General features: G+C 45.8%; 1 protein-coding gene across 4 annotated transcripts in view; it reads left to right on the top strand.

The window, feature by feature from the left end:
* LOC115112162 (ankyrin repeat domain-containing protein 11-like) overlaps window positions 1–13,492 on the top strand; it is a 173,923-nt gene that overhangs the window by 38,041 nt on the left and 122,390 nt on the right. The window lies entirely within an intron of this gene.

Below are 13,492 nucleotides of genomic sequence, written 5' to 3' on the forward strand. Positions count from 1 at the left end.
TTCCTGCCAAGATGCTGGGAAATGCTAGGTGTGCGGTAGCTAAGATGGCGAGGAAGCTATTTGGGCAGCGCAGAACATGGATTTAATAACTTTCAGAATGTTCTCTGTTTGTTGTTGAACCACATGCAACTGGACACAGGTGTTTTATACGATACTATTTTTCCCGTCTCGAGAACATAGTATCGCCAAATGCAGGTTATTTGAAAGATACATGGCTGCGTTTTCCATGAGCCAGACCGTAATGCCGATTTGGAGTCATCACATATCGGCGATACCCACCGTAGCTAGGCGGTATCCAGCTGTCTTTCTGTCTGTCCACTCACAGGACAACTATAAATGCGGATTTCGGAAGTGTGCTGTCACCAGCTCGAGTCAAATATAACCCTTTTGATAAACGGGCTGAGACACCGACCTTTGGGCATGGCTTGATGGCAGAAACGTTGTATTGTGTGTTTTCTCTTTGCAGATGGCGAAGCTCCATGGCTGCTGGAGAAGTTGGAGGTAGCCGTAGTAATAGGAAGGTACAGGGGGTCATGTCCGACTCTGCCACTGAAATGGTTTTTGATGGCAGGTTGGTCCTAGCACCACACTGGGCTTTGGAAATTAGCATGTAGGTGTGAGAATGAAAAGGATAAACAGAGCGCCGGCTACATAGAAAATAGTTTGTAAGTGTCGACTACAGGGCTCTCTCCTCTGAGGTATGAAGTGGTTTGAAAGGGAAGTGGTGGGGAGATGGGAAGGGAAATATTTAAGTCTTGAATGTGTCAAAAGAGAACAGTGCTTTGAATGCAGTTTGTGGTGGAGAGGAGAACAGGACGTATCTGTTTTTTAATTAAGAGATGTTATGCTGCCTGCTTGAAAAGAATGTGCTGCTAGAAGGTCAGGGTTGATTCTCATGCTCTGCTCAAGGTTATGGCTCAGAGCTGCTGACAGCCAGGCAGGCCAGTGTCTGTCACTCCATTCCCACACACTCGGTCAGAACCAAGCTCGCCCACCACAGCATCGTACTGACTGCATAGGAGATGGGACTGGCTGACTGGCTGTGATGATCGATAGCCAGTGCTACTCTGAAATGATCAGATTTACAGTGTGTGTCTGGATGCTGAGGAGTTGGCTGACTGTTTTTGAAGATGGGACAGAATGTCTTTAAATGTTCTACCTCCCCTTCTCCAAAGCCAAGTTCCCATCAGTGAGTCGTCCGTCCACAAAGTCTGTGTTTAGATCTTCAGTCAAATTTTTAGAGCTGGGCTTTGGCTTAGCGCTGGGAATAACAGTAACCTCTTTACGGGCTGCTGTGTGCCTTGAACCAAAATATATGACAGTGCATTGGACAAGACTAGACAATGGCTTCACGGGATTCTGTTCAATCAGGGTCCAAGAGACCAGAGTGACTGGTCCTAGCCTGTTCGCTGCCTCTCTCCCTCCAGTACAATACCCTCTGAACAGTGCTATGTACCCACCAGGCACCCAGTGTCTCCCTCTCTGGGCCTCTCTACTGTACCTCCTCCACCCCTCGTCTCCTCAGAGGATCAAACACTCCCCCCATCAAATCTGACGGGGGAGGAGGGGGCATGAACCACAAAACCCAGTGGAACAAATGATTGTGTTTGTTCTAATGTGAGTTATAGGGGCCCTCCCACAGCGTCTCCTGGCAGCCTGTGTTTCTGCCTGTTTGCTCGGGTGTTTAGAACTCTGGCTGGGTGATTTAAGGAACATGGAGACACTGTACATTATCTGACCCTTTCAGCTCAATCTGCAAGCTGTAATTGGATTATTTGTAATGTAACGTGTTGGAAATATGGAAGGAATGGATCTTTTTCCTTTATCTGACTGGTGGAGTTTAGTGTCAGCTCAGCAGCCTGACTGTGAAAAGGCCTACACCACAGTGCTCTTCTGAATTTTGTTAGTGTTATATTTGCGGGAAAGGACAGTTTGATATGAGTGATGGGACTTAGTACAAATGAATTGGTTATTTCTGCCTTACCTTCATCTCCCTTTCTGGGGCGGGGCGGCAGGTAGCTTAGTGGTTAGAGCGTTGGGCCAGTAACTGGGATCGAATCCCGGAGCTGACAAGGTAAAAAGGCAGTTTTACCCACTGTTCCCCAGTAGGCTGTCGTTGTAAATAAGAATTGGTTCTTAACAACACTCATCTCAGATTTTCAAAATATGCTTTTCAACCATAGCAAAACAAGCATTTGTGTAAGATTATTGATAGCTAGCGTAGCATTTAGCGTAGCATTCAGCATGCAACATTTTCACAAAAACAAGAAAAGCATTCAAATAAAATGATTTACCTTTGAAGAACTTCAGATGTTTTCAATGAGGAGACTCTCAGTTAGATAGCAAATGTTCAGTTTTTCAAAAAAGATTATTTGTTTAGGACAAATCGCTCTGTTTTGTTCATCACGTTTAGCTACGAAAAAAACCTGTATCCAGGAGTGTAATTATCCCGCAAGCTCATTAGCATAACACAACGTTAACTATTAATGAAAATCGCAAATGAAATGAAATAAATATATTAGCTCTCAAGCTTAGCCTTTTGTTAACAACACTGTCATCTCAGATTTTCAAAATATGCTTTTCAACCATAGCAAAACAAGCATTTGTGTAACAGTATTGATAGCTAGTGTAGCATTTAGCGTTAGCATTCAGCTGGCAACATTTTCACAAAAACAAGAAAAGCATTCAAATAAAATCATTTACCTTTGAAGAACTTCGGATGTTTTCAATGAGGAGACTCAGTTAGATAGCAAATGTTCAGTTTTTTCTGAAAGATTATTTGTGCAGGAGAAATCGCTCCGTTTTGTTCGTCACGTTTGGCTACCAAAAAAATATGAAAATTCAGTCATCAAAACGCCACACTTTTTTCCAAATTAACTCCATAATATCGACTGAAACATGGTAAACGTTGTTTAGAATCAATCCTCAAGGTGTTTTTCACATATCTCTTCGATGATATATCGTTCGTGGAAGTCTCTCTCCTCTGAATCACATGGATGAATGCGTGCAGCTGGAGATTACGCACCAATTTCGACAAAGGACACCGGGCGGACACCTGGTAAATGTAGTCTCTTATGGCCAATCTTCCAATGATATGCCTACAAACACGTCACAATGCTGCAGACACCTTGGGGAAACGGCAGAACGTGTAGGCTCGTTCAGGGCACATTCACAGCCATATAAGGAGACAATGGAAAACAGAGCCTGAAAAATTTTGCTCATTTCCTGTTTGAAGTTTCATCTTGGTTTCGCCTGTAGCATCAGTTCTGTGGCACTCACAGATAATATCTTTGCAGTTTTGAAAACGTCAGAGTGTTTTCTTTCCAAAGCTGTCAATTATATGCATAGTCGAGCATCTTTTCGTGACAAAATATCTTGTTTAAAACTGGAATGTTTTTTCATCCAAAAATGAAATATTGCCCCTAGTGTTCCAAGAGGTTAACTGACTTGCCTAGTTAAATGAAGGTTTAATTAAAAAAATACAATTTGTCAATGTCACCGGACTGGTCAGCCCAACTTCTGGGCAGCAAGTCTACTTCTCATTCCACAACACTAGGGTTTTCATCTATTTCTGACTTTACTGTCAATGTCTGTGGGATTTGAGTACTCCGTATTAAAATGAATAATGGAGAAAATAGAGAATCATATTTTAAGATCGATAGAACATGATCAATAAATATTTCTAAACATTGCCTCAACGATTTGCTTTCGATAGCATTACTTTTCTTACTATTTCACTTGCAGCTATTGTGTACAATTTCTGAGATGATTGTGTCTGTGGAACTCTGTGAAGTCAGCTAGCGGGAAAGATGGTAGAAAGAGGAGCCACAACAACCATTATCCTCTTCCCTGTCCTCCCCCCATCCCCGAGTGACGCTGTGGTTTTTCCCCTGACTGCTGCCAGGTCTCTCCTCCCCCTCTCCTCTCTTCTCCCTGGATCATGATGACTGAGCTGTTTGCACGGGGCTGGAGATTAGCAGGCTAATGTAGTGTTGAGTGGGAGAGGAGAAGCTGAGGCACAGACACACAGTGATGGGGCCTGGGCCTGCTGAACAACATGGGGAAGACCCCCTAACATTGGGCCTGGGCTGTGCTGGCGAGAGCCTGACAGTGTCATGCTAAGCTATACCCTTGTGACGGTGAATGGAATGTATTGAGTTAGTATTAAACACACACAGCCTTATCTCCTGCTCTATCTGAGTGCTCTGGTAGTAGACAGGCCTATTTTAGGGAGCCACTTATTCACGTGTGAATGAGTGGAGTAGCTTGATCCCTCGTCTCTGGTTTCTCACCATAATGGCTCCGTTTCTGATTTATGTCAGGCGGGATCTGATTTCAGGAAACTCTGCAGTGAATGTAATTTTTTCTTCCAGTAATCTGAATTCCCTGTGCTCCCCACCCAGCCCACCTCTCAGGGGAGCCTGGAGCAAAGTGCTCGGGCCTGGGCGGACAGAACTGTAGCACGGCAGCCCAGCCCACTGGAAGGCAGTGGCAACCCAATCCTGCTTCCAGCTTTTCGGTTCAGTCTGCTGTCACTCCAGCAGCCAGAGCACTGTGACCTTGGTTTCAAGTAGCCCAGGCTTGGTAGTAAGCCAATACCACTCCTGGGATGGTATGACCTTGTTCACCAGCCCACTGTATGTCTGCATGCCTCTCTCCCCCCTTGACAGAGGGGGTGACCTTTGCTTGCTGTGATAATTCAAAACAAGAAATAGAGTCATTGGCTGGTCATTGGCCCTGTCCTGCTGCTGGTTGCATAAAGGTTGTTGATTGTCGTATTAACCCGTCCTGGGCTCTGCTCTGAGAGGCTCGGAGCTCTCTGTCTCATGTGATTATTTTCCTACAGGTGCCCTCCATTGTTCTCTGTGTGTTGGCTACAGCAGAAGACTATTACGTCACCATCAAATGAGCTCCCTCTGGTCTAGTACACCTGTCATTTTGCCCCTTGGCTTGGTTGGAACTGTGAAATTACTTTCCCCCCTTTTTTCAATCAACTGATTGGAGCCCTGGCCAATCAGTGGGTTTGTGTCATCTCGTTGATACAGAGAGGGAACGGCACGTTTTAATGTTGTCTGAATGAATGGAACTGTTCAGTAGCTAGGCTAACTGTTTGTTAGATATTACTGCACTGTCGGAGCTGGAAGCACAAGCATTTCGCTACACCCCCAATAACATCTGCTAGTCACGTGTATGTGACCAATACAATTTGATTGAACCAATATGCTCTCTTAGTGAAATCCTATGGCTTCTTTTGTGGTTGAGGTTTGTTTGGTGTTGTGCCAAATCACTGTTATCTCATGTTGGTTATTGAGCCGCATGCTTGTTGTCACAGAGTGGTAAAAGCCTTACGCAAACACAGTGGGTACTAGCAGTGTATGACTGAACAACAAGGACCTATAGTTCAGCAGCTGGACCGGTCTCTCGTCAGCATCCTGTTAAATCATGATGTCGCTGAAGTGGATAGCAGCCGTCTTACGGGTTCATGACCAATTCTGCACTCCAGCTACCCAATCCATAGTGTTCTCTCTGCTACCGCACTGCAAGCAGTACCAGTGCACCAAGTCTGAAACCGCCAGGACCCCGAACAGCTTCTACCCCCAAGCCATAGGACTGCTGAACAAGGCTACTGAATAGCTAATCAAAGGGTTACCCGGACTACCTGCATTGACCCTTTTTAGTTTTTTTAAACACTGTGGTTCCCAAACTTTTTACAGTCCCGTACCCCTTCAAACATACAACCCCCTCTAGTACCAGGGTCAGTGCACTCTCAAATGTTCTTATTGCTGTCATTGTAATAAGCTTGCCACACACACTCATGTATTACATTTATTAAACATAACGAGTGTGAGTTTGTCACAACCCGGCTCGTGGGAAGTGACAGAGCTCTTATAGGACCAGGGCACATAATAAGAATAATAATCATTATCATTATAATCATAATATATCATCAATAATTTTGCTCTTTATTTAGCCATCTTACATATAAAATCTTACTTGTTCATCGAAAATTGTGAATAACTCACCACAGATGAATGAGACCGGCGTGCTTGAAAATATGCACATAACTCTGAAATGTTGGGTTGTATTGGAGAGAGTCTGTCCTTTTCCACACAGTCTGTGCCTGTATTTAGTTTTCATGCTAGTGAGGGCCGAGAATCCACTCTCACATAGGTACGTGGTTGCAAAGGGCATCAGTGTCTTAACAGCGCAATTTGCCAAGGCCGGACACCCTGAGCGCAGCCCAATCCAGAAATCTGGCAGTGGCTTCTGACACCCTCAAATCAGTTAGCCTAGCTACTGAGAGTCCCTGTAATCATAGATTCAGATCATCATAGGCCCAGTCGTTTGAGAAACTCGTCATCATGCAAGCGGTAAGACAAGTGAAAATGATGGTCAGTAAAGAACATTTTTTTAAGCTTGTCTCTCAATTCCCAAAAATGTGTCAATACTTTGCCCCTTGATAATCAGCGCACTGTTGTATGTTGTAAAAGCGTTACATGGTCGCTGCCCATATCATTGCATAATGCAGAATATGCACGAGAGTTCAGGGGCATTACTTTAACAAAGTTAACCATTTTCACTGTAGTGTCCAAAACGTCTTTCAAGCGGTCAGGCATTCCCTTGGCAGCAAGAGCCCCTCGGTGGATGCTGCAGTGTACCCAAGTGGCATCTGGACCAACTGCTTGCACACGTGTTACCACTCTACCATGTCTCCCTGTCATGGCTTTTGCGCCATCAGTGCAGATATCAACACGTTGACCACCAAAGTCCATTTGATGTCACAATGCTGTCCAATACTTTAAAAATATCCTCTCACGTTGTCCTGGTTTCCGTGGTTTGCAGAAGAGGATATCTTCCTTAATTGTACCCCATAAGCGTAACGGACATATACCAGGAGCTGTGCCAGGCCCGCCACGTCTGACTCATCCAGCTGTAACGCATATAATTCACTGGCTTGTATGCGAAGCAGTAATTGTTTCAAAACATCTCCTGATATGTTACTGATGCGTCGTGAAACAGTGTTGTTTGATGAAGGCAGTGTCTGTATAGTTTGTTTTGGCCTTTTCCCCCAGCATTGTCCCAGCCATATCTGCGGTAGCAGGGAGAATTAAGACCTTCACAATAGTATGGGGCTTGCCTGTCCTAGCCACTCGGGAGCTCACCATATAAGACTCGTCTAGTAGCCCCTTGTTATTAATGGTATCTGTTTCTTTTATACATGTCTTACTACTCGAAAGTAGTCTTTATTCTCGCTCAAAAAACTCCCGTGGATTATTTTTCAAATTGTCATGTTTCGTTTCTAAATGTCTGCGCAAGAGTGAAGGTCTCCCACGAGAGAGTAACGGTTAATGTGATTGGATGTTAAGTACTTGACTAGGCTCCCTGTTTAATACCTGGTTAATACCTGTTCTAACACTCTTGCACTGATTCTCTGAAAACACACACCCAACACACACATACACACACACTTTAACATTCACCACATACGCTGCTGCTACTGCTCTGTTTATTATCTATCCTGTACCTATATGTACATACCGGTAGTTACCTCATACCCCTGCCCATCGACTCAGTACTCCCTGTATATAGCTATGTTATTTTTAACTCATTATTCACTATTTGTTTATTCCTCGTGTCACTTTTTATTTGATGTTTTTAAACTTTGCATTATTGGAAAAGGACCCGTAAGTAAGCATTTCAGTTTATTTTATTATTATTAATTTGATTTATTTCACCTTTATTTAACCTAGCCTACCACTAGTTGAGAACAAGTTCTCATTTTCAACTGCGACCTGGCCAAGATAAAGCGTAGCGTTCAACACAACAACACAGAGTTACACATGGAATAAACAAAACATACAGTCAATAATACAGTAGAACAAAAGAAAACAAAAAGTCTATATACAGAGAGTGCAAATTAGGTAAGTTAAGGAAATAAATAGGCCATGGTGGCGAAGTAATTACAATATAGCAATTAAACACTGGAATGGTAGATCTGCAAGTAGAGATAAATGTGCAAGTAGACATACTGGGGGGGTGCAAAGGAGCAAAATAAATACAGTATGGGGATGAGGTAGGTAGATAGATGGGCTATGTACAGGTGCAGTGATCTGTGAGCTGCTCTGACAGCTAGTTGGTCTACACCCGTTTAGAACATGTGATAAATACGATTTGATTTCATAGGCTTCCTCCTCCTGTGAATTCCTCCCCGAGGCCAGCTGCATTACCACCAGCTACCACCTCAGTTCAAATCAAATCAAATCAAATGTATTTGTCACATACACATGGTTAGCAGATGTTAATGCGAGTGTAGCGAAATGCTTGTGCTTCTAGTTCCGACAATGCAGTGATAACCAACAAGTAATCTAACTAACAATTCCAAAACTACTGTCTTATACACAGTGTAAGGGGATAAAGAATATGTACATAAGGATATATGAATGAGTGATGGTACAGAGCAGCATACAGTAGATGGTATCGAGTACAGTATATACATATGAGATGAGTATGTAGACAAAGTAAACAAAGTGGCATAGTTAAAGTGGCTAGTGATACATGTATTACATAAGGATGCAGTCGATGATGTAGAGTACAGTATATACGTATGCATATGAGATGAATAATGTAGGGTAAGTAACATTATATAAGGTAGCATTGTTTAAAGTGGCTAGTGATATTTACATCATTTCCCATCAATTCCCATTTTTAAAGTGGCTGGAGTTGGGTCAGTGTCAATGACAGTGTGTTGGCAGCAGCCACTCAATGTTAGTGGTGGCTGTTTAACAGTCTGATGGCCTTGAGATAGAAGCTGTTTTTCAGTCTCTCGGTCCCAGCTTTGATACACCTGTACTGACCTCGCCTTCTGGATGATAGCGGGGTGAACAGGCAGTGGTTCGGGTGGTTGATGTCCTTGATGATCTTTATGGCCTTCCTGTAACATCGGGTGGTGTAGGTGTCCTGGAGGGCAGGTAGTTTGCCCCCGGTGATGCGTTGTGCAGACCTCACTACCCTCTGGAGAGCCTTACGGTTGAGGCGGAGCAGTTGCCGTACCAGGCGGTGATACAGCCCGCCAGGATGCTCTCGATTGTGCATCTGTAGAAGTTTGTGAGTGCTTTTGGTGACAAGCCGAATTTCTTCAGCCTCCTGAGGTTGAAGAGGCGCTGCTGCGCCTTCTTCACGACGCTGTCAGTGTGAGTGGACCAATTCAGTTTGTCTGTGATGTGTATGCCGAGGAACTTAAAACTTGCTACCCTCTCCACTACTGTTCCATCGATGTGGATAGGGGGTGTTCCCTCTGCTGTTTCCTGAAGTCCACAATCATCTCCTTAGTTTTGTTGACGTTGAGTGTGAGGTTATTTTCCTGACACCACACTCCGAGGGCCCTCACCTCCTCCCTGTAGGCCGTCTCGTCGTTGTTGGTAATCAAGCCTACCACTGTTGTGTCGTCCGCAAACTTGATGATTGAGTTGGAGGCGTGCGTGGCCACGCAGTCGTGGGTGAACAGGGAGTACAGGAGAGGGCTCAGAACGCACCCTGTGGGGCCCCGTGTTGAGGATCAGCGGGGAGGAGATGTTGTTGCCTACCCTCACCACCTGGGGGCGGCCCGTCAGGAAGTCCAGTACCCAGTTGCACAGGGCGGGGTCGAGACCCAGGGTCTCGAGCTTGATGACGAGCTTGGAGGGTACTATGGTGTTGAATGCCGAGCTGTAGTCGATGAACAGCATTCTCACATAGGTATTCCTCTTGTCCAGATGGGTTAGGGTAGTGTGCAGTGTGGTTGCGATTGCGTCGTCTGTGGACCTATTTGGGCGGTAAGCAAATTGGAGTGGGTCTAGGGTGTCAGGTAGGGTGGAGGTGATATGGTCCTTGACTAGTCTCTCAAAGCACTTCATGATGACGGAAGTGAGTGCTACGGGGCGGTAGTCGTTTAGCTCAGTTACCTTAGCTTTCTTGGGAACAGGAACAATGGTGGCCCTCTTGAAGCATGTGGGAACAGCAGACTGGTATAGGGATTGATTGAATATGTCCGTAAACACACCGGCCAGCTGGTCTGCGCATGCTCTGAGGGCGCGGCCGGGGATGCCGTCTGGGCCTGCAGCCTTGCGAGGGTTAACACGTTTAAATGTCTTACTCACCTCGGCTGCAGTGAAGGAGAGACCGCATGTTTTCGTTGCGGGCCGTGTCAGTGGCACTGTATTGTCCTCAAAGCGGGCAAAAAAGTTATTTAGTCTGCCTGTGAGCAAGACATCCTGGTCCGTGACTGGGCTGGGTTTCTTCTTGTAGTCCGTGATTGACTGTAGACCCTGCCACATGCCTCTTGTGTCTGAGCCGTTGAATTGAGATTCTACTTTGTCTCTGTACTGACGCTTAGCTTGTTTAATAGCCTTGCGGAGGGAATAGCTGCACTGTTTGTATTCGGTCATGTTGCCAGACACACTACACTGACAACTGAACATCAGAGACTGTAACGTTCAGTTGTCAGTGTAGTGTTGGTGCAGCCTCTGTCTCCGTGATGTGGTTGGTCCTCCAAATATGACGCTCGGTCTCATGTCTGTACACAACCAATGAAGTAGTTTTTTTTGTGTTTGTTTTTGTGCCTGCCTGTTTTAAACGACTTAGGACTATCTGAATTCCTTTCCTGTTGCGAGGGGTGCAGGGCATTTTTGTTGTTGCCTGTTGTGTGTCCTGGCCCGTGCATGCAGAGAAACAAAGAGGGTTAGCAGGCCCGGGCTTCTCTTTGCTCTGTCTCTCCGGATCCAGGTGTTCCTCTACCAGTGGGCTCACAGCGACAGACAGCAGACACATAATGTTGGCCCTGTGTGTGTGTGTGTGCCCCATCTCTTCTCCTGGCTTTGATTCACTCCAGCTGGCCGACTGGAATCAGCTCTGAATCGGCCCAGGCTTGTATGCTGGGGAGAATTCCTGCTTGGAATTGTAATTGCTGTTTTATGTGAAGATGTCCCCCATCTCACTAAGTTTCCATTTTAGCTGGGGGGGGGGGGGGTTATTGCTTAAAGTGCCTCGTTACATTCTGTAAAGTTGGTGGTCTGTTTTTTAATATAAAAACTATTGAAATAAAAATAATGTAAAGCTCTGCACTTTCCATCTACCTCCTTTGATGTAAACAAAATGTGTTGCCCTGTCATAAGCCTTTAGCACTCTGGGTTGGAATGGACCTTCTTACGACAGAGGGGCATACAACAAAGCAGGATCAATGAGTTAACCAGAAATTGCTATAGGCTTTCTGGTTCATTAAGAAATCTAAACGTAGATATGCGTTTTTTGGTTGTTGAGTCAATTAGACCATGCCTATTTCAAGCTGATCTTTCCAAAAATACAAGTTATTTCAGAATAGTTAGTCAAGTTATCTGGCTACCTCATTGCTCCTGCTGTGTAGTATACCCTTAGGGCCAGTATAATGGGGATATAGATAGATCCTGAGAAACAGAGCAGTAGATTGATTGATTGATGTTTTGGACTGAGTTGTTGTTCAGCTGTTCACAGAGATGGTGATAAAGAGCGGGGGAGGGGGGGGGGATCGAGTCACTGAGCATCTCTGTGTTTCCATGCTCTCTGACGGAGCCAAGCAGGGGAACAGACGAGGCAGCAGATGGGCCTTCTCGGACTTAACCCTTCCCACGCCTCTCACGGGCCTGTCTGTCCAGGCAGGAAGGAAGGAACTCGCTCATGGCTCGCTCTAGCCACCTCAGTGTTCATCCAAGCCATGTCATATCCACTATGGCGGACCATCAGTGTCTGATGAGAAGTGGTCAGGGTGACATATGGCCGTCTCCATGGGGGGCAACAGTGTGCTCCCTCATCCTCTCTCTCTCGGTCCCCCTATCTGCTCTCTCACACTCCATCTCCCTCTCCTCTCTCCTGCGGTGAAAGGGCCTGGTGTACTGCCGCTCCAGGTTTATGGAAATGAAGACCCATCACACCCCTGTGATAACCACTGGCTGCCTGCCAACTCGGTCAGATGACCGCTGTCTGTGAGCGAAAAGTCTGTCTGTCTCAGTGGGCGGTAAAACATGGGCTTAGTTTGAATCTGACTACCCTGCTACTGAGAATCTCTGGTCTACATATACTAGGCCTAAGCATGCTCACCTGCTATCTCCAAATGCAGATCTAGGGCCAGGCCCCTTGTTACTTGTTAATCCATTTTTGCTCAGCCAACTGTTTTGATGGTGTCTCTCTCCCTCCTGGCACCAGTGCTTTAAATAGAAGCCCCTCTGGGAGGATCAATACAAACTCCAGGGTAATTGATGAGAGGAGGCAGGCTCTGTGACGACCTGCACCCTGCCAGTGGGAACCTGAGGAGATTACAAGGTGGGAAGCGGGTTTCATCACATGCAGATTTAATCTCTCTTTTGGAGAAGCCCTAGTGTGTTGCTCGGTCTGTTAGGTGTCCACTGTCTACAGACAGGGAATTTAGGGTTGTGTCTTAGATTGTGTTCCCTTTCCAGATAGTCTCCATCTGTTGCACTGCCATATGACCAATGCTGTTATCTGGCAGCAGCTCTTTCTGGTTCTGTAATGAATACTAGCTTTACTCATCAGTGAAGAGAATAGCAGCCAAACAGTCATTACAATCCATGGTTTAATCTTCGAGTAAGCTAAAGTCTGTGATACCATCTCTTGCTGCTTCTTAACAAAGGGCCACGCCATAGGCCCCCCTGAGGCCCCAACCTCACCCCTTTGGCCATCCACGGCGTCCTCTGGGCTGTTTAGGCTTGGCTTGGTTTCTCCTTTTTGTTTGGTGGGGAAGGGAGGCTGTGCATTATTCAACCTGACCCAACCTGATGCAGGGCTGTAGGGGGACTCTCTCCTCTCTCTCATTGTCCTGCTTTTGTTCTCCTTTCACTTCTCAAGTCTCTCTGGACAAAAGTGTTTTTTCTGGTGACCTCTGACTAAGACTTAATGACCTCCCAATGATCGCCAGGGAGGCTTTATGTCCCCCACACATTCTGTTATTGTTTGGGGAACAGAAAGCAGCTCTCGGTCTCTGTTCATTTGAGGCCTGGATTGGAACGGTGATGGCTGGAGCTGTTGATGATGCATGGTTTGACTGATGAGGTGGAACACTTGGACCATGGAGCCCATTGCTATAGGGCCCAAGTAAATGGCTCTCGCCCAGCCTCCGGTCCAGAACCCAGAGGACAGAAGGCCTCACATTTAGCTCCAGATTGAAGGGTTTCTGTTTTGGTGTGATTTACTTTTCAGATTAAGTTGTCTGCTTCCTTGCAATGGTGCCTGCCAGGAACCTACCGTGTCTGTCTTGGACATGGTTTGCTACCCTTGTCACCGCCTCTTGTGTTTGACTTGGACTTAGTGAAGCTCGGAATTTTGACTTCCACTCTGAAAGAAGCAGTGAAGGGGAGAGCAGGGATTGCATGTGTGTGTGTTTTTATGCCAGAGGTTTCTGAAGAAATGGACTGGACTCTCTCCAGTGGCAGCCCTGCTTCTCCTGATGGATTCTGGGGTTCAGAGT

This window comes from Oncorhynchus nerka, linkage group LG27 (assembly GCF_034236695.1).
Source record: "Oncorhynchus nerka isolate Pitt River linkage group LG27, Oner_Uvic_2.0, whole genome shotgun sequence".
In the NCBI taxonomy this organism is placed as follows: Eukaryota; Metazoa; Chordata; class Actinopteri; order Salmoniformes; family Salmonidae; genus Oncorhynchus; species Oncorhynchus nerka.